Below are 15268 nucleotides of genomic sequence, written 5' to 3'. Positions count from 1 at the left end.
ATTGGGGAAGGGATGAGATTTTATATTTCTTCATAAGCATTAATCTTATTTTGTCAATTAGGAACATTCAGCACCCACCCGCTATCAAGGCAGCTGCCTATCATGTCATGCCCTACCTGCACAGGTGTGCTGGCTACTCAAATGATCCAATTAAGGAGGCCATTTAGTCAGCAGCAGCAGAAGTCCTGTGCCTGGACGCTCCAACAGGGGCCAGACACAAGCAGAAGCAGAAGCAGCAGAAGCAGCAGCAGCACCACCTTTTGTTTTTTGGCTGCAGCAGCAGCAAGGCCCACAGGGCTGGCTAGCTGGCTAGCCAGCAAGCAGGTAGCAATGAAAGTAGGAATCTTTCTTTTTAACCCTGTAAGGGGGTGGTGCACTGTACCCGAAGATACTGCCATATCGGGTCAATGCATAGGGCGACGGAAGCAAGCTTCGAAATCGGCCCCCGTTCTCAAAAATCCATTTAATATATGGTCCCCAGATAGGGGACGTATCAGATATTAAACTGATAAGAACAGATTTTTTTTTTTTTCTATCTAAAGCCGAGGAACGTGCTTTCGATTCACCCAAAGTGCAAGAAAAAGTGCAAACGTGTTACACTAAAAAAACGTGCACAAAGGATGCGGTCTATCGCAAGCCCTTCTCCGATAGGAGAGAGGCCCCCCAACAAACCTTACCCTTCGCCTCCGGACCAAAAGGTACCTGCGAGGTTCCAGGTTCGATGTCCCTTTTCGCCAAAGCTACTAGGGGACCACAAATGCTCCCGGCATCCCCCTTGGCGTTGGCCAAGGTATCTGCCCGCAGAGCCGATTGCGGTAGGTACCCTGCCAAAGCAGGGGTACCCGGGGTGTTTGCAGGGAGGTGCGGAACCTAATGGCCACACACACCTCCCCTAGACCGCCAGGAGGGACACCCAGAAGGGCTACCGCATCCTGACAAATCCTGTGAACACACAACACGCAAAAAGTGACACAGTGAGACAAAAAAATAAATAAATAAGTGAATGTGTGCAGATATACTGCCCGGACATCCGGCCAGATCTATAAAAATTTCTCTGATCCTAGCCAGAAGGCCGGGAATCAAGAGGTGAGTGCCACAAGGTGAAGAGATTATGGTGCCCGTGCTTCAACTCAGTGAGCCTATTCTCCCAGTGAGTTTCGGCACCTCGGGGTCACCACTCCCCGAGGCACAAAAGTACCTCGGCTCTAGACCCTCTCAGCCTCATGGCGAGACCCGGAGGGAACAGGTCACATCGGGGCAGCCGTCGAGCTGATTCCTCAGAACCAGCCCCGGAAAGCCCTGGTACACCTGCATCCTCCATGCAGCACCCATCCCCACCAGCATGAAAACTGATAAGAACAGATTTTTTTACTTTTAGATATAATATTCTTAGACTAAAAGACCTTACGCAGTCCAGATTACACTTAGTCTGCTAAAAGCATATTCCACAGATGTAGATTCCAAAGACTTTTAGCCACTTTGTGACCTAATCTTTTTTTATCCAATAAATAGAAAACATACATCTCACTAAGAGCTAGGCGAACACAATCTTTAGAGGTAATAGTGTCTCTTTTAAAAAGAAGAATATTCCTCGTCTTCCATAGTGCAATTTTAATACAATTTATACTAATCCACAAAACCCGAGACTTCTCCACAGATAAAACATTATAAAATCCATATAAAATAACTTCATGATTTAAAAAATTAAGATCAGAAATGAATTTTAGTAAGGGTCCTATCAAATGCCATATCTCTTGGGCGTAAAAACAGTTCCAAAAAAGGTGTAAAACTGTTTCCTCACTAGGACACCCCATTCTCGGGCACTTTGCACTACGACACAATCCTCTTCTGTGTTGGAATTCTCTGGTAGGCAAACATTGATGTGCTATCTGCCAGGCCAGATCTTTTAAGTCATTAGATAAGAATCCCATATTCACCATCCTCCAAACTCTTAGAGATTTCTCAGTGGAATAATTAGATATTAAGCAAATCTGTTCTATCTTCCTGATTTCAGGAACTAATTTTCGTGCATTACTACAAATTTCTTGACTAAAATTAGCAATGCCATAAATACGAATAATCTTTTCTAAAACCACATAGTGCGCTGGGGGAATAAATAAGATTGGGGACGTTAAAGGTAAGGTTATCCACTTTCTTTTTCTAAAAATGTGACCTGCAGCATATTTTAAAAAATAAGACCAATAACAGTTTCTTTGCAAGCCATTAAAACACATAGAAAAAAAGTGAATATATAAAAACCTTTTTAAATCAGGCACATCCTTACCCCCCAATTTCTTTGTCTTCATCATTACATCTCTCCTGAGTTTATCCATTTTAGACCCCCATAAAAAATGAAAGCAAATCTTGTTTAAAAACTTTAAGGTGCGTTCACTCGGTGGGAAAACCAAGCTTAAATATAGCATGATAGGTAGCAACAAAGCTTTCATTATCAGTACTTTTCCTTCTATTGTTAATTTCCTCATTTTCCAAAAACTTATTTTCTTTTGCACTTTCTCTTTGACGATGGACCAGCTTTCCTCTCCATTATTTTCATTGTCAAAGATGACACCCAAGATTTTGATTTTATCATATTGCACATTCACCTCCGTATTGCCCCAATTCCCTATTGCAAAGCAATCACATTTATTTTTATTTAATTTGAAGCCAGAGCCCTCACAAAAAAATTCTGTCTGTCTGATAGCACGTTTCAGGGATGGTTCATCTGAACATAGAATATTAACATCATCCATGTATGCTATCGTCTTTACGCTCTGTCCTCCACTTCCAGGGATTGGCACTCCTCTAATGAGCTTATCTTTTCTCAAAACATTCAACAGAGGTTCTATTGCACATATGAAAAGAATGGGTGATAGGGGGCACCCCTGTTTCACCCCAGACTGTAAACATACTTCTTGGGATAAAAAACCGTTAATTAAAATACGACTAAAACAGTTTTTATATAAAAGTGCAATTTTTCCAACAATAAAATCAGGAAAATTCATTTTCTTTAAAACCAACCATAAAAAATCATGAGAAACACGGTCATAAGCCTTTTGAAAATCCAAGGATAAAATTGCCAATTTCTGATCACATTGTTTCTGATACCATAAAACATCTTTTACAAGGTTTAGATGATCACTTATTTTCCTTCCAGGTACTCCGCATACTTGGTCACTGTGTATAACCTTAGCAATTACCTGCTTGAGCCTATTTGCTAAAATTTTTGCTAAAACCTTATAGTCTGTATTTAGCAGGGTAATAGGCCTCCAATTTTCTAATTTAGAGATGTCTCCTTTTTTAAAAATCAGAGTAACAACACCATCTCTCCAGGACGCAGGTAAAATCTCAGATTTAAAAGCACAGTTAAAAATACCTAAAAGATCATCTTTTAAAATGGACCAAAAACACAGATAAAATTCAACTGGCAACCCATCCGAACCAGGTGTTTTACCATTTAAAAAACTCTTAAAAGTGCTTAAAAGTTCAGGTAAAAAGATTTCATCACAAAGGCTCTCTTGGTCAGTTTTGTCAAGTTTTGAATCTAAGGTATCTAAAACATCATTAGTAAAGGAAATATCAATATCTTTTTTATTAAAAAGCTCCTGATAAAATACTTGTGCTTCTCGCAACATCTCTTCATTAGTTATCTTCCCTTCAATTACAGATATCATTTCTTTCTTTCCCACCACCTTCTTAAAAAAGAATCTCGAACACTTTTCATCATTCTCCAGACATTGCACCTTGCTGTTAAAAATCATTTCTTTTCCTTTTTGACTAATGGCATTTTTTATTTCATTCTTTGTCTGAGCAATAACATCATCCATCTCAAGCCCGGCTTGCTTTAGTTTATAATATGTTTGGATTTTAGTGTTTAACATTTTAAACCATAACTTTTTCTCCTTAGCCTTTTGGATGCCCACACGGATAAAAAACTGTTTAGTCCACTTTTTAACATCCTCCCACCAATCCAAAATATTTTTATATTGGGATTGACGCAATCTCCATTTGTTATAAGCAGCAATAAAATCATTTTTTGTTTTCATGTCCTCTAATAAAGTAGTGTTGAGCTTCCAAACGCCTCTGCCTTTCTCTAGGCCAGGTAAAGTGACATGTGCATATAATAACTTATGATCAGAGAAAATATTCGATAAAAGAGAAACATCAACTAGATTAAAACTTTCCGATAAAAAAATAAAATCAATCCTGGATTTGCAGACATTATTTTCCCATGTGTAACCAGGGTCGTCTGGGTATTTTCTCCTCCAGACATCGGTAAAGTTAAAATCCTCAGTCATACTCTTAATCTGTTTCTCTGTTTTATCCACTCTGACATGCACACTTCCACTCTCACGATGATCACCACTCATACAACAATTAAAATCTCCAGCCATTAAAATAGGTGTTGAACCTGGGATAAAAGCCTGAATATCATTAATCAAGTCGGCTCTCACATTTTTTTCAGGAGAAGCATAGATGTTAAAAAGCTTAATCTCCGAGCCATTGTACTTAATATTAACTAATAGCGCTCTACCAGGTATAATTTCTAAGAAGGACAAAACTTGTACATCTGAACCTCTAAACAAGATCCCAACACCTGAAGATCTGTTCAGATTGTCACCCGACCAGACCGATGGTCCCAAAGTCCAGCCACGACAAAGGTCCTCATAATTTGGACTACGTTCAATTCCACATTCTTGTAAAAAGAACAGAGAACAGTCCAAGGTCTCTAAAAAACTAAACAAAGCAGCCCTTCTCGTAGGGCTCTTTAGACCTCTCACATTAAGAGAGGAGCACTTTAAGGAAGCTATTCGCTACTGGAGTTTGAGTCCGATATGAAACCCACAGGTGACTCCGGGCTTTCGAACTCTTTGATATTTTTTGGATCGGACGCTGATCTTATAGAAGGCCTCCATGCATGTTGACTGTCCTCACATTCTTCTGAGCTTTTTTTGACAGGCCGTTTAATGCCAAGTTGTGGCTCATCTCCGAGTTCCTTCTTCCGCTTGATCTCCTTCACGCCAACCTCCATGGCTTCACTGCTCACTAGTGACCCTCCACCGCCAGAACCCTCCACAGAAGGTCTCCCCTCTGTCTCAGGCACAGCAGAAAGGTCCATAAGCTCCGCCACGACATCAGAAGTTACAGCCGGCTTTTCTGAAGGCGCCTCAGACCGCTGGGGTGCTTTCGCAGGTGGTACTTCAGCTTGCACTACACCCACTCTCCCCGCTACACGGTCAGCCCACGATCTAGCTACACTGGAACGGAGACTGCAATCTTTAAAGGCATGGCCTTCTTCACCACAAATGTTGCAGACAATTTTAGCACAGTCCTTAGAAACATGGCCTTCTTGATTGCACCGACCACAGCGAACTGTAGTGTCCGTGCAAACTTCCATAGTATGTCCGAATTTCTTACATTTCCTACAAAAAGTAGGCATCTCGGGATAAAACAAATAGCCCTTATCCCGACCGATAGAAAAGTTGGAGGGTGGATGACACAACCCTCCAATGCCAGTAGCATCCTCCTTCATTTTCACAAAAAACTTATGTTTCCCCGTCCATAGGTCTTCTGAATTCATCACCTTATGGGAATACTTAACAGAACTGCAGTATTTCCCCAAAAAGAGCTCAATATGGGACACAGTCACAAAGGGATTGTGCATACACACAACTAGAGGAATATCGCCACCAGTATACAACACTGTGACCGTGATCCCATCAAGCTCAGCAAGGTCTTGATTGCTTTTCAGCTTCTCAAAAAGATTCTGGCATGCATAAGCAGAGTCCAGAGTTAGGATGAAGCTGCCCTTCCGAGGATCTCTGAGACAGACGATGTTCTCTTTCTTCACCCCAAGAAGCTTGTAGAGAGTTTCTTTCACAAAATAAGAAAGTTGGACGAGTTCTTGTTTGTCTTCATCAACATCAAAGCGAAAGGAAAAACGAATCCGCGTTTCACCGGATGTAAGGTAACGGATGCGAACACCCATCTTGTCGATCGCCTTTTCGGTTCCTCGTAGCAGCCCCCCTTGGAAAAGGTAGGACAAACTCCCAGGATCCTCCTGACCAGACACTTGATCTAGCCAAAAGGCCGAGAAGCGATAACCGTGAAAGGGGCGGGCCCAACAAGGTCCCCTTCATGGGCACTATCACTGCTTGCTGTCAGGGAGGCTGCCAGACAATTTTCCATGCACACTCTGGGCTGGGGGGCAGTCAACCACCAGGACACACAGCAGAACCTAAACCCATACCATTATTGCTAAGCAGCAAGACAGGGGCCCATTGCACTCCCACGGGGCCTTTTTAAATGCAATCCATAACCCGGATTTGCCAGGAACCCTTCTTACTCCTCCTACTTGCATGTGACACTGGGCTTAGGATCTGCATAGGAAACACACACACAAGCACACACCTACCTTTGTTGCCTGCAGATGCCTCCTTGGCTGTCCCCAAACGGTATCAAACCAACACCCACGGGAAGCTGTAAGCATAGAGGACATGCCTGCACCCCATTGGACTTACCTGTGTGGGTTAAATCCGGGTTATTTGACAACCTATGGCGGTGATGGTTCTGCTCAGGCAGAGCAGTGCTGATGCTCCTCATAAAGCTGTCGCTGCTGTGAAGGTTCTAGGTGACATCACATTTGGTTACATACACAACAAAGCTGGGTTGTTGTTGTTTACACTCTGCAAGGCCTGTGGAAGTGAGTGACATCATAGCACTGTAGTTCTGAGGGTTCAAGATGGATGCAACAATCTCCTGTTGCTTCTATGAAGGCCGTAATAGACGACATCACCAAACAGCTCCATAGTCACATACACAGCAAAGGAGAGATGTTGTTTACACCTAGTGATGTCAGTGGTATTGAGTGACATCACAGCACAGTGCTAAGGCTCCTGGGCCTGGACACAGCAGCGGCTGCAATATCTCAACGGAGAATACGTTTATATCTATGTGTGTGTGTGCGCATATATATATATATATATATATATATATATATATATATATATATTTCTCCGCCGAAATCACTTTTAAACCCATTTCCACCTTTTTTTCCCTTCTCTTCCTCTTACTTTTTTTTCACGTTTTTTTACGTTTTTCTCCTTTTCGCCTCTTTTCTGGGCGTATTATTCTTCTTTTTCTTCTTTTTTTTCGTCTAATGCATACCCCATCAGTGCAGCAATGCTTATTCAATACCGCCAGCAGATGGAGACACTGGGGGATAATTTTCTAAGGATTTATACTGATTTTTCCTGTCTGAATTTGTCGCACAGAAAGTTGCAGGCCAAATATGTGTGACATTTCTGCGACTTTAGCTTCTAGAGCATTTTTACAACATTATACATAGGTGCTGAATACATAAAAAGCGACTGTTCAGCGACAGACAAGTCGCATCGGCTGAAAGTAGGCCAGAATGTCAGTCCATGTTGGAGCAGGTTTAGATACAGTCTAAAGCATAGATCTCAAAGTCTGTGCACAGAATTTAGCAAGGGCCTCGCACCTTCTGATGCATCAGGTAGGTGCACAATAGCATAGCCTAACCCTCTGTACTTTGGTCTATATTGATGCGGGACATAGACAGCCAGCTGATGACCAATCCATTAGTGCAATGGATGGCTGGAAGCATTTGTCTTTGCCTTTGCAATACCACAGAAGCAATGCATGGTCAATGTACAGCAATGACACACCTGTGTGAACAGCCAGGAGACCCCCCCCCCCCCCCCCCCATGTTATGTTACATAGTTACATAGTTAGTACGGTCGAAAAAAGACATATGTCCATCACGTTCAACCAGGGAATTAAGGGGTAGGGGTGTGGCGCGATATTGGGGAAGGGATGAGATTTTATATTTCTTCATAAGCATTAATCTTATTTTGTCAATTAGGAACATTCAGCACCCACCCGCTATCAAGGCAGCTGCCTATCATGTCATGCCCTACCTGCACAGGTGTGCTGGCTACTCAAATGATCCAATTAAGGAGGCCATTTAGTCAGCAGCAGCAGAAGTCCTGTGCCTGGACGCTCCAACAGGGGCCAGACACAAGCAGAAGCAGAAGCAGCAGAAGCAGCAGCAGCACCACCTTTTGTTTTTTGGCTGCAGCAGCAGCAAGGCCCACAGGGCTGGCTAGCTGGCTAGCCAGCAAGCAGGTAGCAATGAAAGTAGGAATCTTTCTTTTTAACCCTGTAAGGGGGTGGTGCACTGTACCCGAAGATACTGCCATATCGGGTCAATGCATAGGGCGACGGAAGCAAGCTTCGAAATCGGCCCCCGTTCTCAAAAATCCATTTAATATATGGTCCCCAGATAGGGGACGTATCAGATATTAAACTGATAAGAACAGATACTACACTTGATCTTAGCCAAAAGGCCGAGAAGCGATAACCGTGAAAGGGGCGGGCCCAACAAGGTCCCCTTCATGGGCACTATCACTGCTTGCTGTCAGGGAGGCTGCCAGACAATTTTCCATGCACACTCTGGGCTGGGGGGCAGTCAACCACCAGTACACACAGCAGAACCTAAACCCATACCATTATTGCTAAGCAGCAAGACAGGGGCCCATTGCACTCCCACGGGGCCTTTTTAAATGCAATCCATAACCCGGATTTGCCAGGAACCCTTCTTACTCCTCCTACTTGCATGTGACACTGGGCTTAGGATCTGCATAGGAAACACACACACAAGCACACACCTACCTTTGTTGCCTGCAGATGCCTCCTTGGCTGTCCCCAAACGGTATCAAACCAACACCCACGGGAAGCTGTAAGCATAGAGGACATGCCTGCACCCCATTGGACTTACCTGTGTGGGTTAAATCCGGGTTATTTGACAACCTATGGCGGTGATGGTTCTGCTCAGGCAGAGCAGTGCTGATGCTCCTCATAAAGCTGTCGCTGCTGTGAAGGTTCTAGGTGACATCACAAATCCCTTTGGTTACATACACAACAAAGCTGGGTTGTTGTTGTTTACACTCTGCAAGGCCTGTGGAAGTGAGTGACATCATAGCACTGTAGTTCTGAGGGTTCAAGATGGATGCAACAATCTCCTGTTGCTTCTATGAAGGCCGTAATAGACGAACATCACCAAACAGCTCCATAGTCACATACACAGCAAAGGAGAGATGTTGTTTACACCTAGTGATGTCAGTGGTATTGAGTGACATCACAGCACAGTGCTAAGGCTCCTGGGCCTGGACACAGCAGCGGCTGCAATATCTCAACGGAGAATACGTTTATATCTATGTGTGTGTGTGCGCATATATATATATATATATATATATATATATATATATATATATATATTTTCTCCGCCGAAATCACTTTTAAACCCATTTCCACCTTTTTTTCCCTTCTCTTCCTCTTACTTTTTTTTCACGTTTTTTTACGTTTTTCTCCTTTTCGCCTCTTTTCTGGGCGTATTATTCTTCTTTTTCTTCTTTTTTTTCGTCTAATGCATACCCCATCAGTGCAGCAATGCTTATTCAATACCGCCAGCAGATGGAGACACTGGGGGATAATTTTCTAAGGATTTATACTGATTTTTCCTGTCTGAATTTGTCGCACAGAAAGTTGCAGGCCAAATATGTGTGACATTTCTGCGACTTTAGCTTCTAGAGCATTTTTACAACATTATACATAGGTGCTGAATACATAAAAAGCGACTGTTCAGCGACAGACAAGTCGCATCGGCTGAAAGTAGGCCAGAATGTCAGTCCATGTTGGAGCAGGTTTAGATACAGTCTAAAGCATAGATCTCAAAGTCTGTGCACAGAATTTAGCAAGGGCCTCGCACCTTCTGATGCATCAGGTAGGTGCACAATAGCATAGCCTAACCCTCTGTACTTTGGTCTATATTGATGCGGGACATAGACAGCCAGCTGATGACCAATCCATTAGTGCAATGGATGGCTGGAAGCATTTGTCTTTGCCTTTGCAATACCACAGAAGCAATGCATGGTCAATGTACAGCAATGACACACCTGTGTGAACAGCCAGGAGACCCCCCCCCCCCCCATGTTATGTTACATAGTTACATAGTTAGTACGGTCGAAAAAAGACATATGTCCATCACGTTCAACCAGGGAATTAAGGGGTAGGGGTGTGGCGCGATATTGGGGAAGGGATGAGATTTTATATTTCTTCATAAGCATTAATCTTATTTTGTCAATTAGGAACATTCAGCACCCACCCGCTATCAAGGCAGCTGCCTATCATGTCATGCCCTACCTGCACAGGTGTGCTGGCTACTCAAATGATCCAATTAAGGAGGCCATTTAGTCAGCAGCAGCAGAAGTCCTGTGCCTGGACGCTCCAACAGGGGCCAGACACAAGCAGAAGCAGAAGCAGCAGAAGCAGCAGCAGCACCACCTTTTGTTTTTTGGCTGCAGCAGCAGCAAGGCCCACAGGGCTGGCTAGCTGGCTAGCCAGCAAGCAGGTAGCAATGAAAGTAGGAATCTTTCTTTTTAACCCTGTAAGGGGGTGGTGCACTGTACCCGAAGATACTGCCATATCGGGTCAATGCATAGGGCGACGGAAGCAAGCTTCGAAATCGGCCCCCGTTCTCAAAAATCCATTTAATATATGGTCCCCAGATAGGGGACGTATCAGATATTAAACTGATAAGAACAGATACTACACTTGATCTTAGCCAAAAGGCCGAGAAGCGATAACCGTGAAAGGGGCGGGCCCAACAAGGTCCCCTTCATGGGCACTATCACTGCTTGCTGTCAGGGAGGCTGCCAGACAATTTTCCATGCACACTCTGGGCTGGGGGGCAGTCAACCACCAGTACACACAGCAGAACCTAAACCCATACCATTATTGCTAAGCAGCAAGACAGGGGCCCATTGCACTCCCACGGGGCCTTTTTAAATGCAATCCATAACCCGGATTTGCCAGGAACCCTTCTTACTCCTCCTACTTGCATGTGACACTGGGCTTAGGATCTGCATAGGAAACACACACACAAGCACACACCTACCTTTGTTGCCTGCAGATGCCTCCTTGGCTGTCCCCAAACGGTATCAAACCAACACCCACGGGAAGCTGTAAGCATAGAGGACATGCCTGCACCCCATTGGACTTACCTGTGTGGGTTAAATCCGGGTTATTTGACAACCTATGGCGGTGATGGTTCTGCTCAGGCAGAGCAGTGCTGATGCTCCTCATAAAGCTGTCGCTGCTGTGAAGGTTCTAGGTGACATCACAAATCCCTTTGGTTACATACACAACAAAGCTGGGTTGTTGTTGTTTACACTCTGCAAGGCCTGTGGAAGTGAGTGACATCATAGCACTGTAGTTCTGAGGGTTCAAGATGGATGCAACAATCTCCTGTTGCTTCTATGAAGGCCGTAATAGACGACATCACCAAACAGCTCCATAGTCACATACACAGCAAAGGAGAGATGTTGTTTACACCTAGTGATGTCAGTGGTATTGAGTGACATCACAGCACAGTGCTAAGGCTCCTGGGCCTGGACACAGCAGCGGCTGCAATATCTCAACGGAGAATACGTTTATATCTATGTGTGTGTGTGCGCATATATATATATATATATATATATATATATATATATATATATATATTTCTCCGCCGAAATCACTTTTAAACCCATTTCCACCTTTTTTTCCCTTCTCTTCCTCTTACTTTTTTTTCACGTTTTTTTACGTTTTTCTCCTTTTCGCCTCTTTTCTGGGCGTATTATTCTTCTTTTTCTTCTTTTTTTTCGTCTAATGCATACCCCATCAGTGCAGCAATGCTTATTCAATACCGCCAGCAGATGGAGACACTGGGGGATAATTTTCTAAGGATTTATACTGATTTTTCCTGTCTGAATTTGTCGCACAGAAAGTTGCAGGCCAAATATGTGTGACATTTCTGCGACTTTAGCTTCTAGAGCATTTTTACAACATTATACATAGGTGCTGAATACATAAAAAGCGACTGTTCAGCGACAGACAAGTCGCATCGGCTGAAAGTAGGCCAGAATGTCAGTCCATGTTGGAGCAGGTTTAGATACAGTCTAAAGCATAGATCTCAAAGTCTGTGCACAGAATTTAGCAAGGGCCTCGCACCTTCTGATGCATCAGGTAGGTGCACAATAGCATAGCCTAACCCTCTGTACTTTGGTCTATATTGATGCGGGACATAGACAGCCAGCTGATGACCAATCCATTAGTGCAATGGATGGCTGGAAGCATTTGTCTTTGCCTTTGCAATACCACAGAAGCAATGCATGGTCAATGTACAGCAATGACACACCTGTGTGAACAGCCAGGAGACCCCCCCCCCCCCCCCCCCCCATGTTATGTTACATAGTTACATAGTTAGTACGGTCGAAAAAAGACATATGTCCATCACGTTCAACCAGGGAATTAAGGGGTAGGGGTGTGGCGCGATATTGGGGAAGGGATGAGATTTTATATTTCTTCATAAGCATTAATCTTATTTTGTCAATTAGGAACATTCAGCACCCACCCGCTATCAAGGCAGCTGCCTATCATGTCATGCCCTACCTGCACAGGTGTGCTGGCTACTCAAATGATCCAATTAAGGAGGCCATTTAGTCAGCAGCAGCAGAAGTCCTGTGCCTGGACGCTCCAACAGGGGCCAGACACAAGCAGAAGCAGAAGCAGCAGAAGCAGCAGCAGCACCACCTTTTGTTTTTTGGCTGCAGCAGCAGCAAGGCCCACAGGGCTGGCTAGCTGGCTAGCCAGCAAGCAGGTAGCAATGAAAGTAGGAATCTTTCTTTTTAACCCTGTAAGGGGGTGGTGCACTGTACCCGAAGATACTGCCATATCGGGTCAATGCATAGGGCGACGGAAGCAAGCTTCGAAATCGGCCCCCGTTCTCAAAAATCCATTTAATATATGGTCCCCAGATAGGGGACGTATCAGATATTAAACTGATAAGAACAGATACTACACTTGATCTTAGCCAAAAGGCCGAGAAGCGATAACCGTGAAAGGGGCGGGCCCAACAAGGTCCCCTTCATGGGCACTATCACTGCTTGCTGTCAGGGAGGCTGCCAGACAATTTTCCATGCACACTCTGGGCTGGGGGGCAGTCAACCACCAGTACACACAGCAGAACCTAAACCCATACCATTATTGCTAAGCAGCAAGACAGGGGCCCATTGCACTCCCACGGGGCCTTTTTAAATGCAATCCATAACCCGGATTTGCCAGGAACCCTTCTTACTCCTCCTACTTGCATGTGACACTGGGCTTAGGATCTGCATAGGAAACACACACACAAGCACACACCTACCTTTGTTGCCTGCAGATGCCTCCTTGGCTGTCCCCAAACGGTATCAAACCAACACCCACGGGAAGCTGTAAGCATAGAGGACATGCCTGCACCCCATTGGACTTACCTGTGTGGGTTAAATCCGGGTTATTTGACAACCTATGGCGGTGATGGTTCTGCTCAGGCAGAGCAGTGCTGATGCTCCTCATAAAGCTGTCGCTGCTGTGAAGGTTCTAGGTGACATCACAAATCCCTTTGGTTACATACACAACAAAGCTGGGTTGTTGTTGTTTACACTCTGCAAGGCCTGTGGAAGTGAGTGACATCATAGCACTGTAGTTCTGAGGGTTCAAGATGGATGCAACAATCTCCTGTTGCTTCTATGAAGGCCGTAATAGACGACATCACCAAACAGCTCCATAGTCACATACACAGCAAAGGAGAGATGTTGTTTACACCTAGTGATGTCAGTGGTATTGAGTGACATCACAGCACAGTGCTAAGGCTCCTGGGCCTGGACACAGCAGCGGCTGCAATATCTCAACGGAGAATACGTTTATATCTATGTGTGTGTGTGCGCATATATATATATATATATATATATATATATATATATATATATATATATTTCTCCGCCGAAATCACTTTTAAACCCATTTCCACCTTTTTTTCCCTTCTCTTCCTCTTACTTTTTTTTCACGTTTTTTTACGTTTTTCTCCTTTTCGCCTCTTTTCTGGGCGTATTCTTCTTCTTTTTCTTCTTTTTTTTCGTCTAATGCATACCCCATCAGTGCAGCAATGCTTATTCAATACCGCCAGCAGATGGAGACACTGGGGGATAATTTTCTAAGGATTTATACTGATTTTTCCTGTCTGAATTTGTCGCACAGAAAGTTGCAGGCCAAATATGTGTGACATTTCTGCGACTTTAGCTTCTAGAGCATTTTTACAACATTATACATAGGTGCTGAATACATAAAAAGCGACTGTTCAGCGACAGACAAGTCGCATCGGCTGAAAGTAGGCCAGAATGTCAGTCCATGTTGGAGCAGGTTTAGATACAGTCTAAAGCATAGATCTCAAAGTCTGTGCACAGAATTTAGCAAGGGCCTCGCACCTTCTGATGCATCAGGTAGGTGCACAATAGCATAGCCTAACCCTCTGTACTTTGGTCTATATTGATGCGGGACATAGACAGCCAGCTGATGACCAATCCATTAGTGCAATGGATGGCTGGAAGCATTTGTCTTTGCCTTTGCAATACCACAGAAGCAATGCATGGTCAATGTACAGCAATGACACACCTGTGTGAACAGCCAGGAGACCCCCCCCCCCCCCCCATGTTATGTTACATAGTTACATAGTTAGTACGGTCGAAAAAAGACATATGTCCATCACGTTCAACCAGGGAATTAAGGGGTAGGGGTGTGGCGCGATATTGGGGAAGGGATGAGATTTTATATTTCTTCATAAGCATTAATCTTATTTTGTCAATTAGGAACATTCAGCACCCACCCGCTATCAAGGCAGCTGCCTATCATGTCATGCCCTACCTGCACAGGTGTGCTGGCTACTCAAATGATCCAATTAAGGAGGCCATTTAGTCAGCAGCAGCAGAAGTCCTGTGCCTGGACGCTCCAACAGGGGCCAGACACAAGCAGAAGCAGCAGAAGCAGCAGCAGCACCACCTTTTGTTTTTTGGCTGCAGCAGCAGCAAGGCCCACAGGGCTGGCTAGCTGGCTAGCCAGCAAGCAGGTAGCAATGAAAGTAGGAATCTTTCTTTTTAACCCTGTAAGGGGGTGGTGCACTGTACCCGAAGATACTGCCATATCGGGTCAATGCATAGGGCGACGGAAGCAAGCTTCGAAATCGGCCCCCGTTCTCAAAAATCCATTTAATATATGGTCCCCAGATAGGGGACGTATCAGATATTAAACTGATAAGAACAGATTTTTTTTTTTTTAAAGCCGAGGAACGTGCTTTCGATTCACCCAAAGTGCAAGAAAAAGTGCAAACGTGTTACAC

General features: G+C 44.2%; 4 non-coding genes and 1 pseudogene across 4 annotated transcripts; all 5 read right to left on the bottom strand.

Annotated features, from left to right (window-relative positions):
• Nucleotides 1-366: 366 nt before the first annotated feature.
• LOC130300460 (U2 spliceosomal RNA) lies at nucleotides 367-554 on the bottom strand. Its single transcript, XR_008851320.1, has one exon. It is a non-coding gene; the product is annotated as a U2 spliceosomal RNA (small nuclear RNA).
• A 7633-nt stretch (nucleotides 555-8187) lies between these two features.
• LOC130300452 (U2 spliceosomal RNA) lies at nucleotides 8188-8378 on the bottom strand. Its single transcript, XR_008851314.1, has one exon. It is a non-coding gene; the product is annotated as a U2 spliceosomal RNA (small nuclear RNA).
• A 2093-nt stretch (nucleotides 8379-10471) lies between these two features.
• Nucleotides 10472-10662, bottom strand: LOC130300451 (U2 spliceosomal RNA). Its single transcript, XR_008851313.1, has one exon. It is a non-coding gene; the product is annotated as a U2 spliceosomal RNA (small nuclear RNA).
• A 2098-nt stretch (nucleotides 10663-12760) lies between these two features.
• Nucleotides 12761-12951, bottom strand: LOC130300450 (U2 spliceosomal RNA). Its single transcript, XR_008851312.1, has one exon. It is a non-coding gene; the product is annotated as a U2 spliceosomal RNA (small nuclear RNA).
• A 2089-nt stretch (nucleotides 12952-15040) lies between these two features.
• LOC130300461 (U2 spliceosomal RNA) lies at nucleotides 15041-15215 on the bottom strand (annotated as a pseudogene).
• Nucleotides 15216-15268: the final 53 nt, after the last annotated feature.

Source organism: Hyla sarda, unplaced genomic scaffold (assembly GCF_029499605.1).
Source record: "Hyla sarda isolate aHylSar1 unplaced genomic scaffold, aHylSar1.hap1 scaffold_1082, whole genome shotgun sequence".
Lineage (NCBI taxonomy): Eukaryota > Metazoa > Chordata > Amphibia > Anura > Hylidae > Hyla > Hyla sarda.
The sequence above is the reverse complement of the archived record's forward strand: the minus strand, read 5'-3'. Positions and strand labels throughout refer to the sequence as shown.